This window comes from Macrotis lagotis, chromosome 5 (genome assembly GCF_037893015.1).
Source record: "Macrotis lagotis isolate mMagLag1 chromosome 5, bilby.v1.9.chrom.fasta, whole genome shotgun sequence".
NCBI lineage: Eukaryota > Metazoa > Chordata > Mammalia > Peramelemorphia > Peramelidae > Macrotis > Macrotis lagotis.
The window spans coordinates 112815369-112832544 of NC_133662.1; the positions used below are offsets into that span (position 1 = coordinate 112815369).

General features: G+C 34.6%; 1 protein-coding gene across 2 annotated transcripts in view; it reads left to right on the forward strand.

The window, feature by feature from the left end:
- Positions 1 to 17176, forward strand: part of SLC16A10 (solute carrier family 16 member 10) — a 143988-nt gene that overhangs the window by 50448 nt on the left and 76364 nt on the right. The window lies entirely within an intron of this gene.

Consider the following 17176-nt stretch of genomic DNA (forward strand, 5'->3'; position numbering starts at 1 on the left):
TACCCTTATCTTATGGTTATTCATATGCAACCACATTGCTCCTGGTTCTAACTTTATGGAAAAGTTACCATGAGGGAGAACTGTAAATCTGAGTTCAGGTCCAGGTTCTCTTGCCCTTTATTTTTGGCAGTAGTTGAAAAATGTTCCCTATTGTCTTTCCTTCTGCCAATCTCATACCAGTCCTGATAACAAGTTATCAACCTTTAGGATATAGGTTCATCCTTATTTGAATGAGGTTTGAGGAGGAAGCAAAAAAATCGACTTTACTGCTTCCTTTAAACCACAGTTGCATTATCATACTTAATGTCCTTGGACCTGAGCCAGATCTGGCCCAGACCCTATCAACCTAAACCACAGCCATGCTATTCCCTTGGCCACCATAACATCACATGTTAACTAGCCATGTGATCCTTGGGCAAAGTTTTTGGGTCTTCAGAATTCTCCCTAAGGATTTTAGGCTTAAATCATCTTTAAAGTCTCTTCTAGCACCAGCATCCTCTTATCAGTTCTGTCTTGTAAATCAGTTAATACTGTACTTCCCCACCTAATATAAGTCTTGGAACAAACTGATAGAACACTTAAATGCTGGTCCAGATACATGAGGCTATACAATTTTGCTAGATTAAAGAAAATTGGGAGTAAAAATTATTTTTGTAATGGAAGATTGTTATACAATGTGCATTTTGACAGATATATAATTTCCTCTTTAAAATATTGGGAAGAAAAATATTACTAACATAATTTATTCCCTTTATAGATGAGAAAACCTTGAAATTCAGAGAAGTTACATTTTTTTGCCCACATGGTTAATAATTAGCAAAGTTAGAGTGACTAGAATCTAGATCTCTTGATTCCTAAGCTACAGTACTTTCTTCTATACCAAGAAAAAAAACAAACAAAAAAGTTCCCAAATCAGCCTTGAGTTTTTCTGGGTTTTGAACCCTTTTACAGTGAATGAAAATAATAATGCTCAACTAATGATCTACTGCTATAAACCACTAAGTTTGTTTAAACTAACAGAGTATTTGAAGTTAGTAGTAATAGAAATAAACTGTGAAATAAGGAATAAAGACTAAGCAGAAAAATAACTGTAGGTTGCAAGGAGTATAATTGTTCTTATTTTAAGAAGCTTATTTTGGGGATAGCAAGCTGGATTAGTGAGAGAGCACTGGCCCTGGAGTCAGGAGTATCTGAGTTCAAATCCAGCCTCAGACACTTAATAATTACCTAGCTGTGTGGCCTTGGACAAGTCACTTAAACCCATTGCCTCAAATAAATAATTTTTTTTAAAAAAGCTTATTCTGATAATTCAGAGACTTTCAAAGGGAATCTTGCTTCTGTGGCTTGCACTGCTGCTCTTGCAACATCCTAATCTTAGATTTTGTAAAGTATTTCCTCCTTTTTATGTTGATGATGTTTGCTTTAGATTACTGAAAATGAGCAAAGCAATCTCTTTTATGTATATACATGTAGATATATAAGCATATGGGATAAAAATGCTCTCAAGTATTTTTTAAATTAGGATAATCACAGGTAAATAAGCAAAATAATTACAGGAACCAGTTCCAGTTCTTCTTATTTGGCACCAGATTTGACATTCCTGCTTATGAATTTAATTTCCTTTGAGGATTGGGTGCTTTGAGGACTCTTTTCATGTTTGAAATAGACTTTTTTTCATATATAAGGAAGATTGATTCTGTAGCACAAGACTTAGTTTCTTTTCTTGGCCATCTTCTATCAGAAGAGTTAGAAAGCAGCAGGACCTATATATTATTTAGCAGCTTAAAATAAAGATCTCACATTATAGTGTTAATTATTAATATTTATACAAGTATATTTTATTGTAGAAATGTCACTGTAAATCATATCCTAATGTATGACACCTCCTGCTTACTTGAGTCAATTGTAAATCAAATACAATGTGTTCATTACTACCGCCAAATGTAAGACAGGTCTATTATGACATCAAGTCTAAGTTAGAGCAATTCTGTTATGATTATGCCAAATGTAAGCCCTTATCTAATTGAGGGTAGCAGGATTTTCAAATAAATCTTATTCTTGTTGCTTTGCAGGTTCTTTAGTCAGAGAGACCAAAGCAGTGCTGAGGAGGCTTAGAGAGATATACCTTATATATCTTTTTATTGTACACCTTTGGAAACTGTAGGGCCAAGTTCACACTTAAATCTATCTGCATAGCCCAGGTTTGCCTATCAGTTTCATTAGTTACTATTCGGCTTCTCCTGCTGTCTCCTCTCTGTCTGCCATTGCCTGCTCCACTTCAAAAGATCTGCTATCCATTCAACCTGTAAGCTCCTATCTTCATGGTCTGCTATGTCTAGGGACATAGAACAAAGCTGGCATCATGTCAAATTTAGGACATATATATAAGTATTACCAAGTATGAACTTATATAATGATAGCTGCTTCCAGCTTTCCCCCAAATAAGGACTATGCATCTAGACTAAGTGACTATCTAAATATGGACTTATCTGGTCAAGCTGAACCACTGTGATTAATGGAAATTAATATCCCAACTCAGGCCAAATGGTTTAACCTTGACATTTCATCTTAATAGATAAGAGACCTATGTAAATTTAGTTAATGTGAATCCTTTAAATAAATGATTTAAAATAAGTAGTTTTCTATCTTTCCTAATGCAAGATCCTGAAACAACATTTACTATATTTTAGTTATATTTTCCCATGAAGTCTTCTTTGACTTGACTATAAAGTGCCAGAAGTTTAGAAAAGTAGGTTAAAGTCAGGTTATGAAGGGCTTTAAATGCCAAATGGGAATTTTTATTTAATCTTAGAGGTGAAAGGAAACCTGGGGTATGAGTAGTGAGGTGACAGGATCAGACTTGTCCTCTGGGGAAAAACCAATTAAGAGACCTTTTAAGTGAGAATTGATGGGGATGTGAATTGGGGGTAGGTGGCCATATGAGTAGCGAGAAGTGAACAGGTAGGAGAGAGGTTATAGAGATAAAATTAGCAAGATTTAGCAACTTTTTAGATATGTAGGTTGAGGAAATGTGAAGAATCAAGGATAAAATACTTAAAATGACCACCTGTGGGGCTGAGGTAGGGTACTGTGGAGTGCAGGAATTAGAGTTGTCAACAAGGGAAAAGAAAGGTTTAGGAGAGTGCTCACTTTCTATAGCTCCATAGAAAGTGATGGAGTAATAGGAAGTTTTGGTCAGCTATTGGTATATTAGAGCTAGAAACTTGATATTTTTAAGAAGAAAAATATCGTCAACCATGTACTGATGCCTATGATGGATGAGATACAAAGTTTAGATAAAATATTGTGCTTGCCCTCAAGAAGTTTATACTCTGTTATTTGGGGATAAGATTTATTATAACTGATCCAGTTATAATATAGTGTTCCATGAGTGCATCAGAGAGTTTCCCAAAACAGTACTGTGGAAGAAAGCTGATAACAAATAGGTGCATGTGGTGAAGAATTTGATTTTTATTTGTTAAATAATGAGGAGCATGTAAGGATTTTGAGCAGATGAATAACTTGGATCATACTCATACCTAAAGAAAATTAATCTGGCAGCTATTTGTAGGTTGAATTGGAGGAATCAAGGCTGGAGTTGGAATCTGGTTAGGAAGCTATTGTGATAACCCTTGGTAGAAGGTAAGGAGGGGACTGTGCTGGGGTGGTTGTCAGTGGAAATAGAAGAGAACAGATGAGAACATTATTAAAGACTTGGAAACTAATAGGATATAGGAAGAATCTCTTGTTAACATCTGAGAGATACTGGTTTAGATTCCTGTATCAACATTGTACCAATAAAATGATCATGAGGGGTGGCTAGGTGGTGTAGTGGATAAAGCACCGGCCCTTGAGCCAGGAGTACCTGGGTTCAAATCCGGTCTCAGACACTTAATAATGACCTAGCTGTGTGGCCTTGGGCAAGCCACTTAACCCTGTTTGCCTTGCAAAACCTAAAATAAATAAATAAAAATAAAAATAAAATGATCATGAGGAAAGATCACAAAAGAAGTGCAGAACATAGGCAGAGGTGGAAGAATGGAATTTTCTCCACTTCATTATCTTCCTTATGTGATATTATCGTTGTCATTTAGTTTTTTACTTAATTCTTCTCATTACTAGAAAATTATTTTCTCTTCCCTTTCCTACTGAGGAAAAAAAAAACCCTTATAATAAATTTTGAAAGTCTAGCAAAGCTAATTCCTGCATTGACTGTATCCAAAAAGTATGTCTCAATTTGCACCTTCATTATCTTTTTTAAAAAACTGCACAAGCGCTTTGAAGTCCTAGGAAAAAAGTGCTATGAAAATAAAAGATTCTTTCACAAGATTTAATACAGACAGGAGCACAGAATAGAAATGTCCCTTTGCTTCATAGTTGCCAAGAATTAAGTGCTTGTAAACTTCAGGTGATGAAGTTTGGCTATGGGAGCTTAGTGGATCTTGCCAGTATAAATTTAGAGGCTTTCATTATAGCACCTTATTCTTGCTGAATAGTGCCTTTGTAAAGAATTTATTTATTTTGAAAGCAAAACATTCAAAACAAATGAACAGTATCCTTTTTGGGTGGTGGCTGGGAAGTGTGGGAGTTCGTATCAGACTTTTGATTAGAAAGAAACTCAGGGAAGAACCTCAATCTCTTTATAATTGAGATCCTTTGAAAATAGTGCAGTTCAGACTTTTTACCTTTATATTTTTTTGGCTCAGTTTAGTGAGAAAGTAGTAATAACTTTTAGTATGAATTTTCCCAAGATGCATAAATGTCTTTGCAAAACCCTCAAATAGGAAATATTCCTTTTGGAGCAACTGAAGGAAAAACAAATATTTACCAAAGTGCCTATCATTGTTTGTTCTTCCTACCTCTGTATTTCCATTAATAACTGTCAAAGGTTCCATTCAATGACTCAAGCAGACTTTGGAGTTCTCTATTAATTAGTAAGATCTTGAATTGGACTGCTGAAGCCTGTGTGGTCAGGTTTTTTGGAAGAAGCACATAATTTATTTTAATGCTGCTCTACCAATAATAGTGAAAGCTAATTAATGAGGCATAGTCATTAAAAAAAAATCTGCACCTGTTGTTTTAGTCTGAAAACTTTATTTTGGCTGCTGTTTTTAAATGGATTTTTCTAAGGGTATTTTGGTTTCCTTAATTTTCCATCCTCAAATTTATCAGCACTAAAAATAATGAAGTTTACACCAGTATTTTGATTTAATTTATCACATAATTAATTCCTGGGGTGGGCAGCTGTTTGAGATAGGGTCCCACAGAAGTGGAATTCTAGGAGCTGCCTTCTCTTTCTCTGAGACTGCTGAATTAAAGATAACTGGAAATCCAGAAACTGTTTGGGGTGAGCTGTTTATAATTGAAGCTCTCATTTTGGGATGCTTTGAGTAAGTACATTAACAACTATTTTGACCCTTTGTCCCTTAAGCTGCATTTCCAAGGCTTACCCTTCCTTCCTTCTATTGCTGTCAAACTGACTCTAAAGTTTTAATTCTCCTGTGAATTCCATCTAACCCCACTAGATCAAGGCTTACCCCTATAGTACTTTAGCTATACATGTGAGCTCCCAAATTAAATTTCCTCTTTACCTGATTCTCTAGCCATAAATGAAATACCTTGCTTTATGTACTCTTCTAAGTAAGCTTCCTACTCACAGAATCATAAAACTTCAAAAGGAATATACCCTATCTAGCAAAGATCTCTGCCATATAGAGTGCAGTCATCTGCCTTAGCTTGAAATCCTCCAATGCCTCAGAACTTCCTAAGGCATTCTATCTGACTTTGGCTAGGTCTGATTGTTAAGAAAGTTGTTTTTTTTTTAACCGTAGGTTTAAATTTGCCTCTTCTGCACTCCTAGTTGTGCCTTCTAGAGCCAAGCAAAATATGTTTAATCTTTTTACATAGAACCTCCCCCTTTTTTGTCCTTTTTTCCCCCTGCTCCATATATTTTGTTTTTAAAAAATAAAATGAATTCAAAGTTAGAGATAATTTATGCTATCAATTTACATAAGGACAGGATAGTTAATTCACTCACTATGTGCCTAAGACATTTAAATCTACACCTTTGTTAGAGGTAATATAGGGTATATAGTAGTATAGATTTAGGGTACCTTATTGGTCACTTAGTTTTATAGATCAAGAAACTGTGGTCCAAGTCTCTGCCTTGAGGCAAACAGCTAGTAAGTGTCTGGCCAGATTGTATTCAGGAAGATGAGTCTTCCTGACTCCAGACCTGGCACTCTATCCACTGAGCCACCTAACACTTCCCTGGAGTCAGGAGATCTAAGTTCAAATTCAGCCTTAGCTGTTTACTAGCTGTGTGATTCAGGGAAAGTTACTTAATCTTGTTTGTCACAGTTTCTTCATCTGTAGAAAGAGCTGGAGAAGGAAATGGCAGATCACTCCAGTATCTTTGTCAGGAAAATCACAAATGGGGTCACAAAGAGTTGAATGTGACTGACATATGAACATTATGTGTGTGTGTGTGTGTGTGTGTGTGTGTGTATATATGTTGCTTTGAGATGAAAGCTTGAATTGTGCTTAAGTAAATATTTATTTTTAAAATAGTTTTTATAAAAGATTTTTAAATGTCATTTTTTATCTCCTCTTTCAGAGTAGTATTCCTTACAAAAAGGAATTTTTAAAAAAGGGTAAAATTCAGTTATATGCACTGAATTAAAGGCATAATTACCCCACCCCTGCAAAGAAGGACAGGGGAAGGGAGAAGAATGAGATTAAAGAAGGCACCTTATACCTCACTCTCTTGAAGTAATGAGAGTATAACCATACTTTCATAGAGGAGCAGATTATTAAAAATAGACTGCTTTTGATTAATATGAGCTTAAAGCTAAGCAGGAATTCCTCTTATTAAGAATTCTGACTAGCACAGGAGATTATAAGAGTTATTTAGCTGATTAGCCTGATTGTTAGCAGCTGAACTGCATCAAAGTTAAAACTGGCCTTGGAGTGGCAGCTGCATTCTCTTTCAAGGCTGTAAAGGTGAAGTCTAAGGGAAAATGGAAAAAAAAGTATTATTTTTCAATTGATAAGAATTGACTGAACTGTTGAACTTGGTGTCAGAAAAGCAGAAATCAATATTTGATTTTAGTGACTAGGCAAGAAATCAGCATAAATAAGTGCAATTTCAATGTTTCAGATAATAAAATGGAAAATTATGAAAGTTGAGAGTGCAGGTATAAAGTACTTGCATAGCAAACTTTCTGTGATAAAACAGTGTTTACATTAACTTTTCAAGCTTAAAAGGCTTTTAAAGTTTCAAATCAGAAAAGAAGCATATTAATGTGATATTTATTAACATTTTTGTTTCTGGACAATGAATACAATCAGGGTCCTATGTAAGGATCAATATCTCTTTGGGTCTCTTGATCCTAAAGAGTCTGCCCCAGTGGGTCTACCAGAGTACTTCGAATTTCCTGATTATCTTAATTTTAGAAAAAAAGGGAATAAAGAAAGCCATGTGGAAATGTAGATAAATGTAGATGTTACCTGAAAAGGATAATACATAAAGCAATTATTATCATTTTAATTCAAATTAATCATACATATTGTTAATCAGAATTTTGAGGGATTGGAAATGGATACATTTTGACAATAAAGTATCAGAAAAATTTGGAGTACAGGAACCACATCGATTGGGAAAGGGATCCTTAAGCATCAGGATGTTGAGGATTTAGAAATGATGTGGAGATTAATGATAGGGCATAGGTCTTTGAAAAGAAATATTTTTTTTTGGTTTATATGTGTCCAGATCCTAGGTATTAGCTGAGAAGAATAGATGGATATGTTTCTGAAGACGCAAACTTATTTTTGCACAATGCATTTGATGATTGCCCTACATTTATTTTCTTTTTCTTTTTTCTTTTTTGCAAGGCAATGGGGTTAAGTGGCTTGCCCAAGACCACACAGCTAGGTAATTATTAAGTGTCTGAGGTCGGATTTGAACTCAGGTCCTCCTGACTCCAGGGCTGGTGCTCTATCCACTGTGCCACTTAGCCACCCCGATTGTCCTACATTTTCAAAGGTGACATGGGGGGGGGGTGATACCTTGACAAGCACACATGAATTGGATATTTGAATGAGAGGGTGCTGTGCTAAGGTCACCAGTCTCACTTTCTCTTCCAAAGTCATCTGGGTTCATGAATCAGGATGGATGACTGGAGACAGCCCTGGATGCAAGGCAATCAGGGTTATGTGACTTGCCCAAAGTCACATAGCTTGTAGGTGTCAATTGTCTGAGGCTGGATTCGAACTCCTGTTCTGACTCCCAAAGCCTGTACTCTATCCACTGTACCACCTAGCTGCCCCCATGATGCATTTAGGATAACAGGGAGCCATGGAGTAATGTTTATCATGTACTAACACAGGGATGCCAGCAGATCCTAGTGACTAGGGCCCCATTCTGAACTCTTCATCAGATGGACTAAACAGGAATGATTGGGGACAAATTTATCCTATTATAATTACACAACTTTTAAAATTCTGCTTGTGAGAGCAAAAATTTCAGAGAACCATTAGTTAACTATAAAAATATCTCTTGACAGGATTACTTTTTGAGTCTATCAGAAACTACCTCTCCTGATATATATATATAGTTAAGATGACTAAAATGCCTTTTCTCCCCTTAAATATTAAGTAACTTGTTTTTGAAACAAAGGGTTTTATTTGATTTAAGAGTTCCTACATTTAAAGTGGGTATGGCTAAATTTTAGAGTATCAATTGTTTGAATAAAGTCAAGTAACCTAATTTTCCCTATAAGATGCAAAATACCTCTAACAGAAACATTCATTTTCATTTCTTTAAGTGTTATGTTAAAGTCTTAGTATACTTCTTGAATACAAATTGCTGATGCAACATTTTCAATCACATGATGTATTTTCAAAGAACAAATTCAGTTGGTATCTATATTTTTAAAAAAGATTATTCCCTGAAAGAGCTGTCCCCATAAACACAGTGCATAGTATAGTAGATAAAAAGCTGACCTCAGAAAGACCTGGGTTCAAGTTCTACCTTATTATACATACTGAATGTGTGCCACTCACCAAGACACTCAACCTCTCATTGCAACTCTTAAATTGCAGAGCAACTATCACTCTGCTTTTGTAGAAAGTTTTTTTCCCCAGCAGTTCTCTTTAAAAAAGACATCATAAATTTGATTTAAAAATATTGTACTATCTTTGAATAGATTGTAACAAACCTAAAAATTAACATAGAAATTTAGTAGCTTATCATTTCAGGAAAATTTACTTCATGATTAGAAAGTTAGTTTGCTTGAGTCTGAATTCTTTGCTCAAGTCAAAAGTTGTATTGGAGTGTATCATCAGAAAATCAGAAACAGTAGTGATTTATGTAAAGTGCTTTGAGCTCTATAGATGAAAGCAATGTTGACATGTGACTTTTCAAGAGTTACACCAGATCGAGTTAGTCAGTCAGTGTTTATCTTTTTTAAAAAATTGTCTTAAACCTCTAAAAGAATTTATACAAACTAGGCTTCTAGTCTTTGTTTTACACAGTCTCACAAGCCTAGTGCAAGTTATAGGATGTAATAGTTTATTACAAATTAAGAGCTCTAATCATTAATCATACTAGTCATTCTTTGTGCCAGCTTTTAAAAACAATTTTCCTTGATATTCTAAGTTTCTTTTTTCTGTTGCCCATCAGAACTAAGATATTTGGCATACCTTGGAGTTTCACCATAATTAGTTCCTTAGGATCAATGTCTGTGTTACAAATTATGAAGCATGCATGATATGATTTCTCATGGGAGAAGATTCTCTCCTGTTATAGCATACCAGCATTAAAGATACACTTTCCATCGTAAGTGCTTATTTGGCAGTAGTTTGGCAGTTGAAACAGTCTTGGTCATCTATGTTCACTGATTTGGCACAGTTTAGTTTGTTGATATTCATAAAAATTGCTTGTTGAACCTTTTTTTTCCCCCTAGGTGGAACTTTTCCTTCTCCTTTTGTTAATGATGTTCCTCTATTCTCATTCTTCATTCCCCTGGCTATTGTTACATTGTAGATGTGATATTATCTTATACCTGATTAGTTGTTTCATAGCAGAACAAAAACAGGCTCCTAGCATAATAGAGTAGAGGAGACTGAGGGCTCCTTAAACAGATGAGTTCTATGTCCTGTATTTTAGTTAGTCATCTTCTATACTTTCCCCTAGCCTCCTAGCATAATAGAGTAGAGGAGACTGAGGGCTCCTTAAACAGATGAGTTCTATGTCCTGTATTTTAGTTAGTCATCTTCTATACTTTCCCCTAGCCTCCTTTGAAATGGACCCTAAATGTTGCCAATAAAGTAGGTATTATTATCTTAATTTCTCCATATAATTATATTAAGTTCTCCAAGTTCTGTTTTTAGTGTCTTCTCTAAATCTTCCACCTTCACTTGTCCCTATCCTAGTCCCTTAGAGTTATGAAAAAAAATTTTTCATTAGATTTTTGAAGAGGAATCTAGCAATGTGGAAGGAACTGTACGTTTTGTTTAACTCAGCAGTCTCATTTCTGAGACCATAGTCTAACTCTGTAAATAAAAAATATTTTTAGCTACTTTATTTGTTCTAATACTGCCTAAATTGTTGGCTGTTGTTACCAACTCTTGCCTTCCTTGCATCTCATATCAATCAGTCATATCCTTTTTAGTTCTGCCTCTATAACAGTTTTCTCAGCTTTATTCTTTCAACATAAATGGTCATCACTGTTTTCCAAACCCTCATCACCTCTCATCTGAAATATTTCATTTGCTTCTCCCTACTCCCAGTCTATCTCCTCTTGAGTATCTCCTCATAACTGCCAAAATTATAGTGCTCCCTTACTTGGCTAATGGCAATGGTTCCCTCTTGCCTCTGAGATTACATATAGAGGCTTTCACAATTTGATCAGCCTACCTTTCCAGTCTTATTGTATGTTATTCTTCTTTTTTAAATTTTATTTTATTTTTCCAATTACATGTTAGGAAACTTTTTCAACATTCATCCACTTCCATATTTATAAGTTATACATTTTCATCCTCCCTCCCTTCCCACCTTTCTCCCATCATCAGGGATTTAGTTTGATAAAAGTTGTGCTTGCACATTTGGGTTTTACATGTTTACATATTGCTCATTTGTGTATGAGGAATTAGAACTAAGGGAAATGAAAGAAAATCATGGGATAGGAAGAAAAAACACAAGAATAATTTTTGAAAAGTAAGTATAATATTCATTCAGATTCTGTTGAGGTTTTTGTTGTATTGTTTTCTGCTTTTCCCCCCTCCGGATATGGATAGTATTGTCTATATCACCGATCACTTTACTTTTCTTTCCACACTTGATGTTTCAGTCAAACTGGACCTGCCCCTATCACATGACATTCCCATCTTTTTACCTCTGCATGGGCAATCCCCTTTAAGTAGAATGTTCTCCTTTCTTATCTGTCCCTTAAGAGAATTCTAGTTTCCTCCAAAACTCAGCTGAAATACCACTTTTTATACTAGGAATCCCTCTTCCTCTCCTCAGTTGCTATTCCCTTCTCCCAGAAAAGACTTTTTGTATCACATTTAATTTTCTTCATAGATGTTTTTTTCCCTAAATAGAATGTGATCTCTTTTAGGGTATTTTCATTTTTGTCTTGGTGTTCTCAGTTACTTAGCATGATTCTTGCATATAGTTGGAGCTTAATAGATGCTTATTGAATTGCATACATTTTGGAATATAGATATATGAAAATATTATTGATTAATATAATCTCATATTGAGATATCTGAGGTCAGATTTGAACTCAGGTCCTTCTGACTCCAGGGCCTGTGTGCTACCCATTGTGCCACCTAGCTGCCCCGGCAATAAAACTTTAAAGTACACAAATAGATTTAGGAAGGCCATAGAACAAAAACATGCTGTTTTGTCAGCATTTTATATTGTTTTCTATAAAAGTGTAAATAGTTTAGATTTAAATATTTTATTTGGGGATTTATTTCATACTTTAATTATATTTCATTTAATCAATAAACATTTATTATATGCCAACTTAATATATGCCAGACTCTATACTAAGTGCTACAATTTTTTGAGTATTATTAAGATTATTTTTTATCAGACCTGTGATTTTCATAGGGAATATCTGCTAACACAAATCAGTACCTGCTCTGCTTTGTTACCCTCTTAGAGAGTTTCCTTGAGAACAGAGAAATTAAGTGAGTTGGTCAGGTCCAGTAGCCAGTTTGTGTAAGAGACAAAAACTCTTAACAAGTCTTCTAATTCCCATGACTGACTTTATTTCCACTATGATATATTATCTCTCATTATAAGGATTATAATAATAGTTGTTTCTGCATTAACATTTTAAATGAATGCTATTATTACTTCCCAGCTTTGGATCCTAGGAAAATTTGTTGCATTGGAGGGCATGTGAGTCAGCTAGGAGCTGATGTTAGGAAAAAATACTGTCCTAAGAGAATGGGTATAGCCATTCCTACAGCTGGATTTGAGGGAACTTGAAATGTGACGGGAGAGGTAGGTCCTTTAATTCCAGCTGACTAAAAAAATTGAATTGTGATATATTCTACATGGTATTTTCCTTGCTTTTAATAAAATCTTATTTCTTGTGACTTGCAGGTTGATTTTTGGGAACTAGAAAAACTAACAATTAAGAAAACAGTTTTTTTTTCTTCTTCTGATGAAGAAGGTGAGGGCAATACTGCTGCAAGTCATTGTTATCCTTAGCTTACTTTTTCACAGAATCACCAACTAGATGTAACATTTTTATTTTGGTTTATTCTGGCTTCATTAGAATAATAATAATAACTAGCATTTATATATGTATGGTACCACATAGTCTGGGAAAATCTATTATTATAAACTTTGAAGAGCATTTTACAAATACAATCTCATTTTATTCTCACAACAGCCCTGGTTGTTTGGTTTTTTTAAATCAGTGGAAGGTACTTTTATTATCCCTATTTTATAGAAGAAAAAATTGGAGTAAATGGAGGTAAGATCAACTTGCTGAGGGTGACAGAGTAGTTGTCTGAGACTGGATATGAACTCAAGTCTCCCTGATTTCATTTTGAACACTCTTTGTACTGTACCACCTAACTCTCTAAAAATTTCTGCTGTCCTTGGGGTATTGGAAAAAACATCTACAGCTCAGTGATACCACAAGAATAGAGGGACTTATCAAAGTTACCCATTATAATTAGATAGAATCTTGGAAAAGACTTTAGCTATCTAATCTTATCATCCTGTGTGCATGAATATACACTAAAAACGACTGAGAGTGATTAACTTCTGCTTGAAGAGATGGACGAATGCATCTTTTGATACAACTCAGTTCATTTTGGGGTACTTCTAATTTATATTGGACTAAATTTTTTGAGATCTCTATATTGCCTTGAAATCTGCTTTTCTGTTATTTATATACTCCTTGATACTAGTTTTTCCTTTTTTAACTTCACAAAAATAAGTATATTCTGCTGCAAAACTTCATCAGGTTTTATTATTTTTGGAGATGTAGTTAATGTCCATTCTATGTCTTCTTTTGTCTTGGCTATCTCTGGTTCTTTCAACTGATCTTCACAGGACCTGGTTCCAAGACTCCTCATCATCCTAGCCTCTTTCCTGGATCCTGTGAATATTCGTTCTGAAGGTCTCTTTTTAAAATGAGGAATCTGGAATTGAACACAAGAGTCCAGGTGGGATCTGACCAGGGCATGATAGTGTGGGATTATAATCTCCTGTGTCTGGAAAAGAAAGATGCATTTCGAGACAAGTTGGTTCATTTGCCCAACGCCAGCAGATATTTCTCAAGACCTTTCTAGTCATTATTTTACTGGTTATTTTTGAAGGCAATAATAGCCAAATTTCTGTCCAAGTTCTGGACTGCAAAGTGTCCTTGTAGTCAGTCTTTTTTTTCGTTGCACCAAAGTTCAGACCCAAATGTCACTGAATATCTGAAATGGATAAAGTTTGACCCAAATCTTGGAAAAGCTGAATATAGACAAACATATCGTAAACTTCATTGCTTTTTTTTTTGCATTAAACTTTTTTACTTTGATGCTCTTAAACTTTATGTATTCACATATTGTAATATTTGAAGACTTTCCCTTCTGCCAAGATAACATGTTACTCCTTTTTATAATAATGGATATTCATAATTTAATTATGATTTTTAAATTTGAATAAAATGGCATAGATAATTTTAGTTTGACCAGAGGCCCAATTTTCCTTCCTATCCCCCAGGCTTCTCTTCCCCTACCCTTCTGGTATTAGGGAGAGATGAGAAAACTACTTCTGGTAGCTTTTGTAGCCTGTCCTAACCATCTTCTGTCACTCTTAACTTCTGTAATTTTTGTAATATTTGATAACATGAATATTGTTGGAGAGATCAAGTCTATTGTTTCTGTATATTCCTCAGTGGCTATCCATGATATGTACACAATAAATTCTGAATGAATATTTGAATGGTCAAATTTTCATATTATCTGATATCAAAATGGGGAGAGGGAAGGGAGGTTTACATATTTGCCCTAAGTTCTTTAATTTGTTATTTGTAATTCTGCATGTATTACATTCACTCTATCTTAACAGCTTTAACTTTATCTGCTAGTTTCCTTCTACCCTGTAGTAAATAATTCCTTGGCAAAATTACTTTTTAAAGCACTGGCCCTGGAGTCAGGAGTACCTGGGTTCAAATCCAGTCTCAGACACTTAATAATTACCTAGCTGTGTGGCCTTGGGCAAGCTACTTAACTCCATTTGCCTTGGGAAAAAAAAAAAAAACCTTAAAAAATTACCTTTAATAAGAATTGCTGATATCAAAAGCATCTTTGTTTAGTTGGTGCATATAGTGCAGAAGGATTGTAGCTAGTTAGAAAGGCAGTAATTAATATGCGGAAGGCATTGGCTTCATTATGATAGAAATCTGTTTGTTAGGTGGAAACTTGACTGTGTAGGCTGATATTTTCTTGCAATATAAAGACTTGTTTGTGCCTGACATGTTTAGGATTAGGTTAGGTTCTGGACCACTTCTTGTTTCCATTCTAGGATCATTCAGAAGTTTGTGAGGAATAGGATGGGTATTTACTCTCTTTTTGGTTTAATATTTTAACCTGTACCTATGCTAACATTATTAGTTCTAAAGGTTTTTAGACTGCTCAAATATGCTGCCAAACTTTTAACAAGTTCTTATCAATCCAGGACCAAAACACACAAGCAAAGCACTATATAGCATTATTATGAGGGTCTTTTTTTATAAGAATTTTTGTTCAATTTAGCAGAGATTCTTGTAGGGAAAGTTAACCAATGTGAAAATAAATGTGTTTGCCAGTTCCAGTGGTAGCAACACATGGAAATCAATGGCAAAACTTTCCATAAAGTTAGTTCTAGATATGCCTTAAAGTATTTAAATCCAAACCAGTTCCATTGAATGGAAATTTAGTGATTTTTTTTTTTAGGTTGATTTTTTTTGGCCCATGAAGGGTGTAGGGGCAGGGTGTGGCCTCAGGAACTCTTTCTGTCACTCCCTAACCACTGGCTTGGATTTTTAAGTGTCTAAGGAAAATATAAACTTTAAAAAATTTTAGGGAACAGAGAATAACATTGGTAAGTAGATTCACAGCTAAATAAAAATTGTAAAAGATAAAAAGATATTCAAATATTAATAAAACTACTTTTTAAACCAAAGCTATTTTTAAATCAAATAATAATAAAGGGCATTTTAAAATCAATGTCTGACTCTCTTTGGTCTGGTCTTTATTTAGTCACATGGGAATCATTTATTTTGAATGAATGAATAATGAAGCAGCAATTAGAACTCTTTATTTAGCTTCTTCTGGCCAGTAAGAAAGGGGGAAAATTGGTTGCCTTTGTAACTGTTCCAAATCCAATGTTTCAGGACTCCCTAATTTCACCTACTTTTTTCTCAAATCTTTGAATAATCTCATGTTTTAAAGAGATTAAACAAAGACTCTTTTGTGATTTTAAGGGGTAAGGTAACCTTACAAGTTAAGGGCTAAACCAGTGAGAACCCTTCCAGAGCTACTTTCCTCAACTCCTACTTGTACTGGGAGGTTGAATCTTCAGAAAGCAGGCAACTGTTATTGTTTAACCCTCTTGGCTTGCCTCAGTTCTTCAACCTATACTTTCTTTGGTTTCTGATTGGTACCAAGAGTACATCTCTGAACCCTAACCCAGAATTTTAGACTCTAGTATTGAGATATAGAAAGAAGTCCAGATACAGACAGAACCAGGGACCAGACATTCAAAGTTACTGCCCTATGTAAATTGAACCTTTTTTTGTCCAAATAGCATTGATTTAATTTATTATTGTTTGCTTTGAAAATATAATTTGAATTCAAAATATTTTTTGAAAATACCTTTTGGAAATATTTTTGCAGGTATCCATGAACTTTCCTCTAGAAACTCCTAAAGGAATAGGTACTTCATTTTAGAGTCCCTGGTTTCTTTCAACATTTAGTTCACGTGCCATTTCTTACACAAGGTCTTTTTTGATTTCTCCTCCCCCCTTTCCCATTTTGTATTTTTAAAAATATATTTTGTATTATTTGTGTACATATTCTCTCCCCTGACAGAATATAATCTCCTTTTCATTTTTATGTCCCCAGTTCCTGGCTCAGATGCCTATAGGCTGATTGAATCTTACAGACTTAAAGATCAACAGTTTTCTATGAAATAGATCCTTTTAGTTAGATTTCCCATTATGAAATCAAATTATTTTGCCTTGGAAAAAAGTTACCTTATGCAGGTAATAAAATTTCATGTGAATCTTTAAGGTTCTATAATTTCAGAAATTCCATCATTGGTCTTTGACTTAATAATTCACTAGCTAGTCAAAACCACACCTCTTTATTTTACCAGTTCTCTTAAAAAAAAAAGAACAACAAGATAAATCTTGGAGAGGTGCCTAAGGCACATCAAAATCAGGAGATCTGCCCAGAGTGAAGAGCCAGAAAGTGACAGAAATGGATTTACACCCAAATCTTCTGGCAACAAGCCTGATACTCTGTACATTATGCCAAAATCTCTTTTTAACATTTTATTTAAGAATAGATTATATAGGATTAATCTGTTTTTTTAGAGTCATAGAGAAGCAATTCAATTAAGTAACATAGCCTGTAGATGTTTCTGGGGGAGCAAGGTCTAGACAGGAGC